At 43.0% G+C, this 17,231-nt stretch overlaps 1 protein-coding gene across 3 annotated transcripts in view; it reads left to right on the forward strand.

Moving 5' to 3' along the window:
• The window catches only part of KIAA1549L (KIAA1549 like), a 234,831-nt gene that overhangs the window by 82,242 nt on the left and 135,358 nt on the right, over positions 1-17,231 (forward strand). The window lies entirely within an intron of this gene.

Genomic DNA, 17,231 nt, shown 5'->3' on the forward strand with positions numbered 1-17,231 from the left:
TTAATTCTAATGTAATCAATTAGATATATCTTATTTACAATTGTTGTCTTGGAGTTAGATCCAGATTATTGCTGGAATAATTTTATTCCTGGATGCTCCCAAGGCACACCATTAAGTGCATACCAGGCCAGCAAGGTGGAGGGGCACCTCCACTGTATATTCTTTTAGGAGCAAGGGAATGGACAACATCACCACTGGGGTACTCAGGATCTCCTTTTATGTTAAAACTTCAGGCGCCCAGGCATACATGTGAGTATGACCTGCCCCCGAGTAACCCAGGGAGGAAAAGGGGCTACACATCCTACAATGATCACCAGCTGCAATGTTTGTTACAGGAAAGTTGCGCCTCAGCATGGAGCTGTATTGTTTGTCTCTTGACTGGGTGTGCAATGTGCCCTTACCACTTGTAAACTGTGAAAACTACCCACATTTATTATTCTGTAAGCACCATCTCAGTAAACTGCTCAATTTAGCACAGATGAAGGTTTCGTTTTTTAAATGTGGAGCAGAACTGGGGTAGGGTTCATATTGTGACTGTGGTATACAAAAGGTTGGGTACCATTCAGAAGCTGCATGAATGGGCAGTGAGAGAGGAGGCAAATCCTAGCTCGCATCAGCCAACAATAATAAATTATTATTTATTATCACCTCTAATACCAATTATCACCTCTAATACCATTAACTCACAGACATCTACCCTTCCCCACCTCTAATATCATTAACTCACAGGCATTTACCTTCCTTCCCCCCCCCCCCCCCCCCGTATCCCCCTTCTGTTCTGAAATGTGATTTGTCCTTTTCATATGTGTTCGTTTTTTTAAATTGTATCCTTTGGTATATATGGTTGTGACTATTTTCTTCCACTATTTGATCTGAGGAAGTGGGTCTGGCCCACGAAAGCTCATCATCTAATAAACCATCTTGTTAGTCTTTAAAGTGCTACATAGTCCTGTATTTTGTTTCAGCTACACCAGACTAACACGGCTACATTTCTATCACAATAATAATAAATAAATTGTAAACATAGGTCCTTACATGCTTGAATTCTCTTCAGATTAGGTGCCAAATACAGAAGTCAGACAACCTCTGTAGTAGCATTTGAGATTGCTCTGTTTCTGCATTCCAGGAGAACAGTAGCTCTTTTGGCTACAGTGTCACACTCAGGGTACGTCTAGACTACATTTTAATTTCGAAAGAGGATATGCAGATTATGCGGGAATTTGCATATCTTCTTTAGATCACTTTTTCGAAAGAGGATCTTTCGAAAGTGACAGTAGTTTGGAAACATTTTATTTCGACCCCCTCCCCCTTCTTAGAAAAAACACTCTTCCTAAAAAAAGGAAGTTTACGTGGTTTTTTGAAAAAGCATTTTTTCCCCCAAAAATAACCGCATTCAGACTACTTTCACTTTAGAAAAACCCACTTTTGAAAATGCGATTGGAAGAAGATATGCAAATAGCACCGAATTTGCACGTCTCCTTTCGAAAAAAACCCGTAGTCTAGACTAGACGTACCCTCAGGGCTCATGTTTAACAGATTATACACCATGATTTCCAGATCTCTTTGAGAGATACTGCTTTCCAGGGTAGAGGTCCCCATCCTGTAAGTATGGCCTACGTTCTTTTTACCTAGATGTATACATTTAGATATAGCTGCATTAAAACATGTGTTTGCTTGTGCCTAGTTTACTCACCAATCAAATTGTTTTGCATCAATAACCTGTCATCTTCATTATCACGCCCATGCTCTCCTCCCCACTCCCAATTTTTGCATAAATTGCAGATTTTATCAGCAGTTATTCTAAGTTTTCTCCCAGGTCACTGGTAAAGATGTTAAATAGTATAAGCCCTCTTCGCACAAAAAAAGTGTAGAAAAGCCTTCAGACAACCATTACATGCTTAAATTGGTATCATTTGGAATCAAGCAGTGATGCTTGTGGCACTAAACTTGCCTCAGTAGTCAAGGATTCAATAGTTTTTTATTATTGAATCTCAGGTTTTTATAGTCCTGATATGAAAATGTTCATGGGTTGTAAACTACTGCATCTGAGCACAAGGGCATCCTTTGAAAAATCTGAAAGAGTTTCTTGGTATTTTTTAAAATGGCCTCTAACATTAGAGTACAATTTTGGAATACCAGGGAGACGCTGAGCAAAGCCGCTGAGGACCCGGCCGGACCCGCGGCGCTTCCAGATCAGCTGCAGACCAGGGAGACGCTGAGCAAAGCCGCGGAGGACTCGGGCCGGACCGCGGTGCTGATCTGGAAGCGCCGTGGTCCGGCCCGGGTCCTCCGCGGCTTTGCTCAGCGTCTCCCTGGTCTGCTGGGGGGGGACGCAGCTAGTGCCCCCCCCCAGAGGACCAGGGAGACGTGGAGCAAAGCTGGGGGCCTGTGGTAGAGCAGGTGGGGCACTGCCGGTTGGTCCCGCAGCACCGCTCCTTGGCGCTACTCGACCAACCCGGCAGCACCCCAGCTGCTCTGCCCCAAGCGTCCTGATTCAGCTGCTGCTGATCAGTTTCAGTCTCCAGTAGCAACGAGCAACTGCCCTGGGCTTCTTGGAATCAGCTGCTGATCAGTTTCAGCAGCAGCTGACTTGGGGATGCCTGGGGTTCTTAAGTTGAATCTGTATGTAAGTGGAACTGGTGTCCAGATTCAGCCGCTGTTGAAACTGATCAGTTTCAGCAGCGGCTGAATCTGGATGCCAGTTCCGACTTACATACAGACTTTCAACTTAAGAACAAACCTACAGTCCCTATCTTGTACGTAACCTGCGGACTGCCTGTACTTCAATTTTACCAGGCAAAACAGCAGTTAAATATCTACCCATTCTGCATACACAAATGCAACCCAATTTGTAACCCTAAAAACTGCATATGCAAAATTAGAACTTTGATTTTAGAGACCAGGTGAATGGCTCCTTCAAAATTTGGTTTTGTGCATTTCATTTACAATGTTATGGTAAATATTTTAATAGTTTGATAAGCAATATTCTCACATATTTTTAGGTGTTTTATGGAGTATCTGAGAGATACTCTTAACATTATGTTCTTGGTATCTCTGGTCTTTCTCAGCTATCATGTATCAATTTCTTTTCAAGTGACTTTCATTTTGAGCCTTTCAGCTATTAGATCTGTCATCAGATGTCAGCTGACAATATGGCCCTTTTGTCAGATTATTAATCTAAATATACAGTGTTCCCTGTTAACCACATAATAACATTTGTTTTAGGGAGCTGTCGTGCTAGTACTTCAACTTGTTACTTTTAAAATTGCAAAACAACTTACATGAAATATGTAGATACATAATTCTGACTCCGAGTAATTGGAGCAAGTCATCTGAAAAAAAATCCCTGCTGGTGCAAACCACCTATGTTCCGTCCAGCTTCTTCTGTTTTGCCCGCCCTCCCTTTCCTTCTGTTCTAGCCCATAGCTCCATAACTGATTCCTTCTCCTGTGTAAATGAGCTTCCTCCTTTTTTGTGGAAATTATTCTTTCCCATGCTTCTTAATGGTACATGACCATAGCAGCCCTGGACATTACTTTACTATTACCACTGGTACTTAATCCTTTGACCTTGTTTTAAGCATTTGATTCTATTCCAAGGAGAATTTGCAAAATCGCCATTAATACTGTTTAACAATCACTTTAGTACAGCCAACCTGCGGCCCACGAGTTGCATGCAGCTCTTCCCCACCCCCAGGGTATGGCTTGTAAAGCCTCCCCCGCACCTCTGAAAACGGCCCTCTCCTCCCGGTTCCCTGTGCTCACCAGGGCAGGGAAGCCATCCGAAGTAGCCATTAAATATGGAATATTAAAGCTGGTGTTCGCCGGCGGGAGCCTGATGTGGAGTTTTCTTAAAGGGACTCCTTTTAAAGGGGCAGTCCTTTTTTTTTTTTTTTTTTTTTTTACTTTGCTCGACAACTTTACCCCGGCTCTTCGCGCTGGATCCACTGATATCTTGTCTCTTTGCTGATATCTTGTCTCTTTGCCTGGAATGGAATGGCCATCCCTGCTTTAGTAGTTCTCCTCAGTGCATGAAGCACCATAGCAGAATCAAAATGCTTAATGGTCACTTGCTATTTAGCACTTTAATGATTTTGTTACTTATGATCAATTTGATTGGAAATAACATTATTTTAAAGCTAATTTTTAATTCTTCCTGGTATAGAGTCAAATGTGTTAATCTAGATCCTTCACATGGTATAAATTGGTATTAACTTCAATAGAGCCACACTGATTTATTCCACCTGAGAATCTGACTCATTTGAATACAGTGAGAACCATGCACGTGTATGTGGGAGCAGAATTTCTTTTTCCCTAAACTCTAGTCTTGTTTTCACATTGAAAACAGGAGCAACTCCACTGAAGTAAATAACTTAAACAACAAATGGTCTAGCAGCAACTTAGAGACTAATAATGTAGATGGTATCATGAACTGTTGTAGGCACAATCCACTTCAGATGAATGGAGTTATTAAAAATACAGTTTCAAAATAAATAGGGGATGGGGCGGGGGAAAAGGGAAAGAAATAGTCAATTAGAGTCTCCATGCTACATGAAGCTGATAGAGAAGTTACAATTCTTCTTAACTGTTTTTTTATGTCATTAGGATGTAGAATGTAGCGGGCCATCCAGCCAATATCTTTATTTGTATCTTTGTGGTAGGAATCAAACCTGTAAATGAAGTTAAGTTCCAAGGCTTCCCTGTGTATTTGGCCTATGGAATTGGCCTGAAACAGTATGTTGCCTTTGAGATCCATTTATGAGTGCCCAGGAAAGTTAAAATCAAAGTCAAAGGCATTAGTTACAGCAGCGTAAACCCTGTGAGAGATTTAAATTAGAATTTAGCTGTATCATTTGCATAATGAATTTGCAGCATAGGATCCATAATAGTTTTTCAGGTCCCAAAAGTGCTTTATAACTAAGTTGTCTGATATGTACTTTGTAATCCAATATTGCACTGGAAACTCTTCGCTTGCATCAAAGAGAAGAATATGATCTTAGAAGTAAAGAACTATAACCACACCTCCTAATTTGATATTTAAAAGTCTGAAGTCTGTACATCAAACCAAGCTCCTTTAGAAAGCTCTGATTTTTCTGTAACTGGGACCAGTGTAGAAACAAATTATCTGAGGCACGCTAAAACTCATTTTTGTGAATTAAAGCCTATCAGTCTATTAAAAAACTGAAAATACTATTTGTCCGATTTTCCTGTAGGTTAAAATCCTCTCTTAAGTATGTCTACACTGCACGCTTATGTCAAAATAGCACATCTACACAACAAACGGCCATCGCAATAATGCTGAGCTAATTTGAAATACCGCGTCTACACAGCAAACAGCCATCGAAATAGTACTGAGCCAATTCAAAATAGTGTGTTTACACAGACTGGACGCAGAATCGCATTTAAGGACACCCGGAAGTACTTCAGGCAGGGCATCAGGACAGCACTCACTTCTTGGAGCTGCTTCCTGAGGCTATCTGAGGCTTGAGCTTAAAGGAACCCCCTTGCACAGCCCTGTCTCTGCTTCTCCTCCAGCTTGCCTGCTTCTCTGAGGGACAACAAAGCATATTCAGTGCGTGCTTTGGTTTCCCCGTTGGACACCACAGCTTTTGGTTAGTTCCTGGCAGTTTCTTGCAGTTGGAATGACATCCTAAACCAGTGGGCCAGGCCCCTTCTCTTTATTTAAGACTCTCAAAGACTTATTTCTCCAAAGAGGTTAACAGGCATTTGTCAACCAGTCAACTGAAAAATAACAATCTTGGCAGAGATGTCTACAATCATAGAAAATGGAATAACCTTTCACCCTGTGAAAAAGGTTAAAGTCTGAGCTGCATTGGTGGATCAGTATTCCATGTCACTCTTGTTGCATAAATAAGGGTATGTCTACACTAGCTCGTTAATTCGAACTAAGTAGGCATTTGCAACGCCGGTTGCCTGATTTGAAGCCCAGGATTTAAATATCCCAGGCTTTATTTGCATGTTCCCGTCCGGCCGCCATTTTTAAATCCCCCTTAGTTTGAACGAACTGCTTGCGGCTACACGCGGCAGTTTAAAGTTAATCCAAACTAAGTCCTTAGTTCAGATTAACTGTTACACCTCATTCCACGAGGAGTAACAGTTAATCTGAACTAAGGACTTAGTTCGGATTAACTTTAAACTGACGCGTATAGCTGCGGGCAGTTCGTTCGAACTAAGGGGATTTAAAAATGGCTGCCGGACAGGAACATGCAAATAAAGCCTGGGATATTTAAATCTCGGGCTTCATTTGCAACTCCGGTTGCCTGATTTGCCTACCTAGCTTGAATTAACGAGCTAGTGTAGACATACCCTAAGAGACTCCATTTTCTAGCATCAGTCCATATAGTATCTTTCATCAACACTAAGTTCACAAATGTCCTCTACATTTGAATGTCTGTTCTTTTAGTAATGCAGTGTGGATATTTTCAGAGTCAGATTAATAAATTATTCAATGAGATGGAAATTAGACATAATGCAAGTTTAGGGTGTACCTCAGTCAGTACAAGCAGTATAAACAAAAGTGGTTGAGAAGGAAATATGAGAAATGAGAATGAATATTGCCTCTTTTACAGCATTGATAATGCTGATGAGCAATGCAGTTGTAACGCCTACTGCAAAATCTCTCATGAAAACATGAAAATTTCCTGCCATCATGTGATGGAAAGGAAAAGGAAGATCAAGATCTTCTCCTTCCTCTTGATGTCTGATAGATTACTGGGAAATTCCACTGCAGGCATTTAAATAAGTATGGAAAGATAGCATGTAGAGTAGTTGATCTTGGTGCAACAGGGCCAAATTTTTAGCTTGTGAAAATTGTTATAGACTTCCTCTCAAGTCAAGAGAGCTATGTCTACACTGTAGAGAAAAGTCAGAAAAAGATACGCAAATTGTGAACCGCAATTTGCGTATCTTTTTCAGCTTTTTTTCTGAAAGAGGCTTTTCCAAAATTTGGCCTGTCTACACAAGGTCAAATTTTGAAAAAAACTCATCTTTCAGAACAACCATTATTCCTCTCACCAAGAGGAATACAGCGATGCCAAAAGAACACATCTGCTTTTTCAGAAACTGTTCCAAAAAAGTGGACGCGTTCCTTGGACGTGGCAGAGCTTTTCTGGGATACCTCTGCAGTCTAGACGTAGGTGAACTGTGATGTTTTACAGCAATCAGGGATCTAACACCCAGACCTTTAAAGGGCATTAGATAGCTTGTACTGTGAGGCTATGCCTTCACTACCAAGTTATTTTGAAATAAAAACTCCCAAAATAACTATTTCAAAATAAGCTTATTCTTCTTCACAAGAAGGAGTTATTCTTTCTAAATAACAAGACCATTATTTTGAAATAGCAGGCTTGATAGTTTGGACACTCGCCTTGTTATTTCAAAATAAAGGGAGTTATTTCGAAATAACTCCCCAGTGTAGACATGCCCTGAGGGATTAAGCTGTTTGATGTGTGTGGAAATGGTTTGATTTATAAGAGGAGGTATAGATGAAAAGACCATTAAAATGTTTTGTTTCTAGAGTCAAGCAATTTGCCTGACCTTGATTCACTGATGACATACTATTGATTTTAACACCAATAGAAAATCTTCAGCAGAGAACATATGAATAAAACCATAACAGGAAAACAAGCATAACAAATGTTATCTTCATGTAGGTAGTAAGCATGGAAGTAGGAACTAAAATTATGTGTCTGGTACCAACTCAGATATGAAAGGAAACCCTAATAGGACAAAGTTGAATGAAGGGAAGAAGGGGACTTGGCGTAGGCTTCTGCTGGCAGAAAACTGCCCAAAGGTATCAATCTTTCACTATGAGGCATGTTTTCACATCCCTTAATCATTCTCATGGCTTTTTGCTGAACCCACTCCCATTTATCAGTATCCTTCTTGAACAGTGGGCACGAGCACTGAACAAAGTATTCCAGCAGCAGTTGCACCAGTGCCAAATACAGAGGTAAAACAAGCTCTCTACTCCTTCTTGAGATTGCCTGTGTATGCATTCAAGGATCACACTATCTCTTTTGGACAGAATCACACTGGGAACTCATGTTCAGCTAATTATCCACCGTGACTGCCAAGTCCTTTCCAGAGCCATTATTTTCCAGGGAGCAGTCCCGCTCCATGCATGTATGGCTGATACTCTTAGTTTCTAGCTGAATAACTTTATATTTGGCCATGTTGAAATTTGTATTGTGTTCATTTCTCCAGTTTACCAAGTGATCGATTGCTCTGGATCAGTGACTGGTTGGATTCATTATTTATGAAGAAGTATTCATGTCACTGTCAAACTTCATCAGCATTCCAGTGCATTATTATTTAATCCAGCCCAGTGCTCCATGTTGTCACAATGAGCAACACAAGCTGCAAGCTAGACAACCAGGGAGATGCAGAGTTTGTGTGTGTTTAGCATTTTGAGTAAAGAATACAGGGTGTCCGCACTATAAGTCCAAGATACATTCCAAAAATCTTAGATTTATAATGAAACAACTTAAAGTGAGGAATTTTTTTCCTGGAGATCACTTCCATTTGCACAAAATGGTGGCAGGGGGTGGGGGTGGGTTTTGTGTGACTTAAGAGCGGGGAATGGGAGGACTTATAATGTGTCCTACAAGTGTCAACAACTTTAGTGTGGAACAGATTTCAACTGGGGCAACTTACAGTGGGGATGCCCTGTGTCATGTTTTTTACTCCTGAGTTCTTTCTCTTGTCTATTGTTTGGGGCTCTGTAACTGCTTCCTCATTTATCAGGATTTAAGGAATTTTAAAATGTATATTTATACCTTGTCTTCCATGGTGTACAATATTTTAATAAAGTGATTTTCTAAATATGGGTCGCGCCCCAGTACCGGGTCGTGGAACATCAGGCACTGTGCCACCTTGTTGTAGGGTGACAAGGTGACCAAAGAAGAGTGCTAAGTCCAGCTCCCTGCCTGTGCTGGCACTGGAGACCACAATAGATCGTTACATTACTTTACCTTCCTTGAATCCACAAATGTAAGTTGTCTATTTACTGATACTCAAAAGACTTCCTTCCATAGCTGTTGCAGATGGTACCTGCTAGATTTCTTTCAACCTCCATAGAATTCTCATTTAGATTTAGTCCACTGTGGAAATCTGATGGCCGAAATTTTCAAAAGTGTCTAGTGATTTTGGGTGCCCAACTTGAGATTCCTTAAAGGGGTTTGATTTCCAGAGCATAAGTGATCACGACTTCATGAAAATCACTCCCTTTTAAGGAACTTGGAGTTATGCCCTCAAATAAAGAGTCACTCAAAACCACTAGTCACTTTTTTGAAAATCTAGATTAGTGACTGGGGAAATTCATAAGGTGAATTTTTCTAGTGCTGTTTCTGCTGGTGGTAATATCTCAGTTTTTTTAATGTGTCAAATCCCTCAAATATTAGCTTGGTTGCAGTAAAATTGAAGAGAATGTGCACCTAACAGGACTCCACTCTGATCTCTCACAGTGAACTTGATTCTCCACGTGTTCCTTATGTAGTCATTTACACCTATGCAAAGTGAATTTAAAAGGCCACCGTATCAGAAAGGCTACTTCAAGTGGCTACGGCATCATAAAAGAATTCTGAAGTGGGAATCACTCACCTTGAGGCCCCTTCAAATGACTAAACTGGTGTAAAGTGGCCTGAATGTAAATGAGAACCAAGGTTGCATAATGATACATTCACTTCATACAGGTGTAACTGATATCACATGGTACAAGGCAGTAGGGAATTATGTTTGAAGTGTTTACAACAGGCTGGTGTTGCCTATGTATTCATTTATTTAAAAAAAAAGATTGAGCAAGAAGAAAGCAGCTCATTTATCAACTGAAAAGGTTTTCATTAAACTAATCAAATTATCTCCTTCAGCCAACTAGTGTCTTTGCACCTATGATGTGCAAAACCATGCAGCTGTTCACATCACCTCGTGCTAGAGTCCCGGTCCCACTCCTCACTCTGCAAAGGGATTTTACTGTTCATAGAATCATAGAATCATAGAATAATAGGACTGGAAGGGACCTCGAGAGGTCATCGAGTCCAGCCCCCCGCCCTCAAGGCAGGATCAAGCTCCGTCTACACTATCCCTGACAGATGTCTATCTAACCTGTTCTTAAATATCTCCAGAGAGGGAGATTCCACCACCTCCCTTGGCAATTTATTCCAATATTTGACGACCCTGACAGTTAGGAATTTTTTCCTAATGTCCAATCTAAACCTCCCCTGATGAACTTTAAGCCCATTACTCCTTGTCCTGTCCTCAGAAACCAAGAGGAACAAATTTTCGCCTTCCTCCTTGTGACACCCTTTTAGATATTTGAAAACCGCTCTCATGTCCCCCCTTAATCTTCTTTTTTCCAAACTAAACAAGCCCAGTTCATGAAGCCTGGCTTCATAGGTCATGTTCTCTAAACCTTTAATCATTCTTGTCGCTCTTCTCTGTACCCTTTCCAATTTCTCCACATCTTTCTTGAAATGTGGCGCCCAGAACTGGACACAGTACTCCAGCTGAGGCCTAACTAGTGCAGAGTAGAGCGGCAGAATGACTTCACGAGTTTTGCTTACAACACACCTGTTGATACAACCTAGAATCATATTTGCTTTTTTTGCAACAGCATCACACTGTTGACTCATATTCAACTTGTGGTCCACTATGACCCCTAGATCCCTTTCCGCCATGCTCCTTCCTAGACAGTCGCTTCCCATCTTGTATGTATGGAACTGATTGTTCCTTCCTAAGTGGAGCACTTTGCATTTCTCTTTATTAAACCTCATCCTGTTTACCTCTGACCATTTCTCTAACTTGCTAAGGTCATTTTGAATTATGTCCCTATCCTCCAAAGAAGTTGCAACCCCACCCAGTTTGGTATCATCTGCAAACTTAATAAGCGTACTCTCTATCCCAATATCTACATCATTGATGAAGATATTGAACGGTACGGGTCCCAAAACAGACCCTTGAGGAACTCCACTTGTTATCCCTTTCCAGCAGGATTTAGAACCGTTAACAACAACTCTCTGACTACGGTTATCCAGCCAATTATGCACCCACCTTATCGTGGCCCTCTCTAAGTTATATTTGCCTAGTTTATCAATAAGAATATCATGCGAGACCGTATCAAATGCCTTACTAAAGTCTAGGTATATGACATCCACCGCTTCTCCCTTATCCACAAGGCTCGTTATCCTATCAAAGAAAGCTATCAGATTAGTTTGGCATGACTTGTTCTTCACAAACCCATGCTGGCTATTCCCTATCACTTTATTACCTTCCAAGTGTTTGCATATGATTTCCTTAATTACCTGCTCCATTATCTTCCCTGGGACAGACGTTAAACTGACCGGTCTGTAGTTTCCTGGGTTATTCTTATTCCCCTTTTTATAGATGGGCACAATATTTGCCCTTTTCCAGTCTTCTGGAATCTCCCCTGTCTGCCATGATTTTTCAAAGATCATAGCTAAAGGCTCAGATACCTCCTCTATCAGCTCCTTGAGTATCCTGGGATGCATTTCCTCAGGACCTGGTGACTTGCTGACATCTAACTTTCCTAAGTGATTTTTAACTTGTTCTTTGTGTATCCTATCTTCTAAACTTACCCTCTCTCTGCTTGTATTCACTACGTTAGGCACACCTCCAGACTTCTCGGTGAAGACCGAAACAAAGAAGTCATTGAGCATCTCCGCCATTTCCAAGTTCCCTGTTACTGCTTCTCCCTCCTCACTAAGCAGTGGGCCTACCCTGTCCTTGGTCTTCCTCTTGCTTTTAATGTATTTATAAAAGGTCTTCTTGTTTCCCTTTATGCCTGTAGCTAGTTTGATCTCATTTTGTGCCTTTGCCTTTCTAATCTTGCCCCTGCATTCCCGTGTTGCTTGCCTATATTCCTCCTTTGTTAGTTGTCCTAGTTCCCATTTTTTATATGACTCCTTTTTTATTTTGAGATCGTGCAAGATCTCCTTGTTAAGCCAAGCTGGTCTTTTGCCATATTTTCTATCTTTCCTACACAGCGGAATTGTTTGCTTTTGGGCCCTTAACAACGTCCCTTTGAAATACTTCCAACTCTCCTCAGTTGTTTTTCCCTTCAGTCTTGCTTCCCATGGGACCTTACCTACAAGTTCTCTGAGCTTATCAAAATCTGCCTTCCTGAAATCCATTACCTCAATTGTGCTGGTCTCCCTTCTACCTTTCCTTAAGATCATGAACTCTATTATTTCATGATCACTGTCCCCTATACTGTCTTCCACTTTCAAGTTCTCAACTAGTTCCTCCCTATTTGTTAAAACCAAATCCAGAACAGCTTCTCCTCTGGTAGCTTTTTCAACCTTCTGAAACAGAAAGTTGTCTCCAATGCAGTCCAGAAACTTATTGGATAGCCTGTGCCTCGCTGTGTTAGTTTCCCAACATATGTCTGGATAGTTGAATTCCCCCATCACCACCAAATCTTGGGCTTTGGATAGTTTTGTTAATTGTTTAAAAAAGGCCTCATCCACCTCTTCCACCTGGCTAGGTGGCCTGTAGTAGACTCCTACCATGATATCACCCTCGTTTTTTACCCCTTTTAGCTTAACCCAGAGACTCTCTACACAGCTATCTCCTACATTCATCTCCACTTCAGTCCAAGTGTGTACCTTTTTAATATACAAGGCAACCCCTCCTCCCTTTTTTCCCTGTCTGTCCTTCCTGAGCAAGCCGTACCCTTCCATACCAACATTCCAATCATGCGTCCCATCCCACCAGGTTTCTGTAATACCAATGATATCATAGTTGTATTTATTGGTTAGCAATTCCAGTTCTTCCTGCTTATTACCCATACTTCTCGCATTTGTATATAGGCATCTAAGATTTGATCTTGCCTCCCTGTTGTGCCCTGACCCTCCTTTCTCCTTCCTATTATAGGCCGTAGTCCCCCCCATTTCCAACCCATCTCCCAGTCCCGCACATGCAGCACTTACCTGTGGGCTTTGCTCACCTGCCCCCAACAAACCTAGTTTAAAGCCCTCCTCACAAGGTTAGCCAGTCTGTGTCCAAACAAGGCCTTCCCGCTCCTGGAAAGGTGAACTCCATCTCCGCCAAGCAGTCCTTCCTGGAAGAGCACCCCGTGATCAAGGAAGCCGAATCCCTCCTGGCGACACCATCGTCGCAGCCAGGCATTCACCTCCAGGATGCACCTCTCTCTGCCCGGGCCCCTACCTTTGACAGGAAGGATAGAAGAGAATACCACCTGCGCTCCAAACTCCTTCACCCGTACTCCCAAAGCCCTGTAGTCACACTTGATCCGCTCAGTGTCACACCTGGCAGTATCATTTGTGCCCACGTGGATGAGTAGCATGGGGTAGTAGTCAGAGGGCCGGATAATCCTCGACAATGCCTCCGTAACATCTCGGATACGGGCCCCTGGCAGACAGCATACCTCTCGAGATGAGCTGTCAAGGCGACAGATGGGTGCCTCCGTTCCCCTCAGAAGAGAGTCTCCAACCACCACTACCCTACGTTTCCTCTCGCAGTGGTGGCAGGAGACTGCTCAACCTTGGTGGTGCAAGGCCTGGTCTCCTCCACTGTGGGGGGTGACTCCTTGTCTCCTGCTGAAAGTAAAGTGTAACGGTTATGTAACAACACAGTGGGAGGGTTAGGAGCAGGGGTGGAACACTGCCTGCTGCCGGAAGTAACCAGCTGCCAGTTCTCACCCTGCACCACTGCCTCCTCCATAAGTGGCTGGTCAACAGTCCCACATCCTAGGACAGTGACCTCCGTGGACTCCACAGGAATACTGTCCAGGAATTCCTCATGGCTTCGAATGCTCCTCAGCCTGGCCACCTCCTCCTGTAGCTCTCCCACCTGCTGCCTGAGAGATTCCACCAGCAGGCACCTTTCACAATGGTTGTCTCCCCCAGCCTGGAGATCACTCAGTGGGAATTGCAAGCCACAAATACAGCAAGACCACACCAGGACCTGGGTAGAGGCATCCATGCTCAGGTTCTCTGTCTGGTTACAGGCACAGGTGGAGGAGACAGGAGAAGTACTGGCACAAGCGCTACGGGTCTTCATCACCATCAGTCACTCCCTCTGCCCAACTCCCTCTTCAACTCCCCTGTCTGCAGTCCCCTGTCCGCTTCGCTCCCCTGGTCACACTGCTCTGGCTTTTTAAAGCCTGCTTGCCTAGGTCAGGCCTGCCCCCTTCTGAGTCACACAGGGGAAGGCTGAGCCTGAGGCTAATCAGAGGCAATCAAGGGAACAATGGCAGGCTCTCAGTCCCAACTGCCACAGAAGCTGAAACTGAAACTGCTAGCACTCACCTGGAATCAGACTCAATTCACACTTCAAACTGTAAAATTCAAACAATCAGGCACACACACACACTCACACCACAGCTTGTACTCTCACCGGGTAGCCTCTTCGGCGGTGGGGTCGCTTTGCTCTCCCTCTTCAACTCCCCTGTCTGCAGTCCCCTGTCCGCTTCGTGCTAGAGTCCCGGTGTAAAGTGGCCTGAATGTAAATGAGAACCAAGGTTGTATAATGATACATTCACTTCATACAGGTGTAACTGATATCACATGGTACAAGGCAGTAGGGAATTATGTTTAAAGTGTTTACAACAGGCTGGTGTTGCCTATGTATTCATTTATTTAAAAAAAAAGATTGAGCAAGAAGAAAGCAGCTCATTTATCAACTGAAAAGGTTTTCATTAAACTAATCAAATTATCTCCTTCAGCCAACTAGTGTCTTTGCACCTATGATGTGCAAAACCATGCAGCTGTTCACATCACCTCGTGCTAGAGTCCCGGTCCCACTCCTCACTCTGCAAAGGGATTTTACTGTTAGAAGCCTTATCACTCAGACTCCAACCCCAACACATAAGCTGTCCAACTCTTGGGATCCCTGGACAAGAATCAGTCTCACTATACAATGAGACAGTTCAAAGGGCTTAAGAGAACTTTTTTTCAACTCCCCAGCTCAACTGTCCAGAACAAGACAGGCACCAGACAACAAAACCCCACTAGTCTAGGACCTATTCCATGAGCACGGCCCTATGCTTTTTCCTTCAGGGATGGACCAAATAGCCTCTGAAGCAGGGTGGATTGATTTAAATAGCTTCGATTTAAATCTCTAATTTTAATCATGATTTAATCCGGCAAGCAGAAAACCTTGGTTTATATGAGCAATTAATCATTTAAATTATACTTTTAAAATGTTTTCCTAAAGGATCATAGAATCATAGAACTGGAAGAGACCTCAGAAGGTCATCAAGTCCAGCCCCCTGCTCTAGGCAGGACCAATTCCAACTAAATCAACCCAGCCAGGGCTTTGTCAAGTCGAGACTTAAACACCTCTAGGGATGGAGACTCCACTACTTCCCTAGGTAACCCATTCCAGTGCGTCACCACCCTCCTGGTGAAATAGTTTTTCCTAATATCTAACCTGGACCTCTCCCACCACAACTTGAGACCATTGCTCCTTGTTCTGTCATCTGTCACTACTGAGAACAGCCTCTCTCTATCCTCTTTGGAACCTCCCTTCAGGAAGTTGAAGGCTGCTATCAAATCCCCCCTCACTCTTCGCTTCTGCAGACTAAACAGACCCAAGTCCCTCAGCCTATCCTAATAAGTCATATGCTCCAGCCCCCTAATCATTTTGGTTGCCCTCCGCTGGACCCTCTCCGATGCGTTCACATCCTTTTTGTAGTGGAGGCCCCAGAACTGGACACAATACTTCAGGATGGTTGAGTCTTATTGATTAGCAACCTTTAAAACATGTTGATTTACAACTAAATATAACCTTTATGCCAAATTTGGTGCTTCTATTTACTAACCAGGAGAATATACTCAGTACAGCTACCAACTAAATAAATGCCTAAATAATAGTGTAACTTACATGTAATCAGAGTCTTAATTTTTATATTTTTATTTTATTACAAAATGGTGTATGATAGGAACACTTAAGAGACAGGTTTTACCCCATTTATTATTTGCTAAGTGGTAGCTACTTTTTTTAAAACATATGATTTGCATCTACTTCTGTCTGGACGGAAATTCAATTTAAAATAAGCAAAACCAGCATTTAATTTTTGTATGAAATAAAACTACCTTAAATGTGAAGGATGCATAACAAAAAAGTATCCAAACACATTTTGCATCTAAAATTCATTTATTAAACGAAGGAAATATCCATAGTGAATTTAACAGATCGATTCTAGTCATCGTGTTCTTCAAGATGTTTGAATGCTCTCATAACCAGTTTTTTACTGAGAGAAGAGGAAAACAAGTTTTTCTGCTTCGTCAACTCTTGGTTTTGCAACGGTGAATGAACTAATCATTGAATTGAACTAGCTGAATAAACCAAAGTGATAAAAACATTCTCTCTTCACTTGCAGAAGAAGCTATTGCTGATGTAAACACTGGTTCTGGGTGCTTACACAGCAACTTACACTAGTGAACTGACAGGACACATGTTCTATTTAATTTTTAAAAATAATTCATAAGTTATTTAAATAGGTTATGATAAATTTAGGACATAACAATTTTAAATTTAATTTTAAAGGTATATTATTTAAAACAAAGCCTATTTACATGTGATCACAATTCCAATGTTAATAAAGCTCTCCTGCCCCAGACAGGAAGGGACTTGGGGACACGGGCGCTGGGAACACCAGAGTTCCCTTTCCTCAGACAAAGGGGAAGGGAGAATCACCTGGGTCCCAGGCAGGGGTGAGGTTGTCAGGACACAGCACAAGGGGGCTGGGTTCCTGGGCGGGTGTGGTCGGGGGAAAGGTTCAGGGCCCTGAGAGTAGGGGGAGGGGGGATTGTTTAGAGAGCCAGACAGGGGATGGGGATCCAGGTGGGTGGCAGGAAGGCGGGGGGGGGGGGCACAGGAGGGGAGAAGAGGAGATGGGGTCCCAGCAGGGTTGCAGTGGGCCAGGAGGTGGGGTGCGGGGTTGCTGGGCAGAGGCTGAGCTGGGGCAGGAGAAGAGAAGGGGGAGGTAGCAGGGGGGAGGTCTCAGGACAGTGAGCAGGGGCACACAGGCAGGGGAGACAGACAGCCGGGCAAGGGGGGTTCATAGTCAGGGGAGCTGTGGGGAAGAGAACACAGGCAGGGGGGTGGCCGGCTGGGGGAGGGTACGCAGGTGGAGGGGTCCATGGGCGGGAGGCGAGAGAGGGGAAGTTGCGGGGGGGTTCACGGGAGGAGGGATGGCCAGCCCAGGGGGCACATGGGCGGGAGGGGGCT

The sequence above is a fragment of the Pelodiscus sinensis genome, chromosome 5, assembly GCF_052426305.1.
Source record: "Pelodiscus sinensis isolate ZL-2025 chromosome 5, ASM5242630v1, whole genome shotgun sequence".
In the NCBI taxonomy this organism is placed as follows: Eukaryota; Metazoa; Chordata; order Testudines; family Trionychidae; genus Pelodiscus; species Pelodiscus sinensis.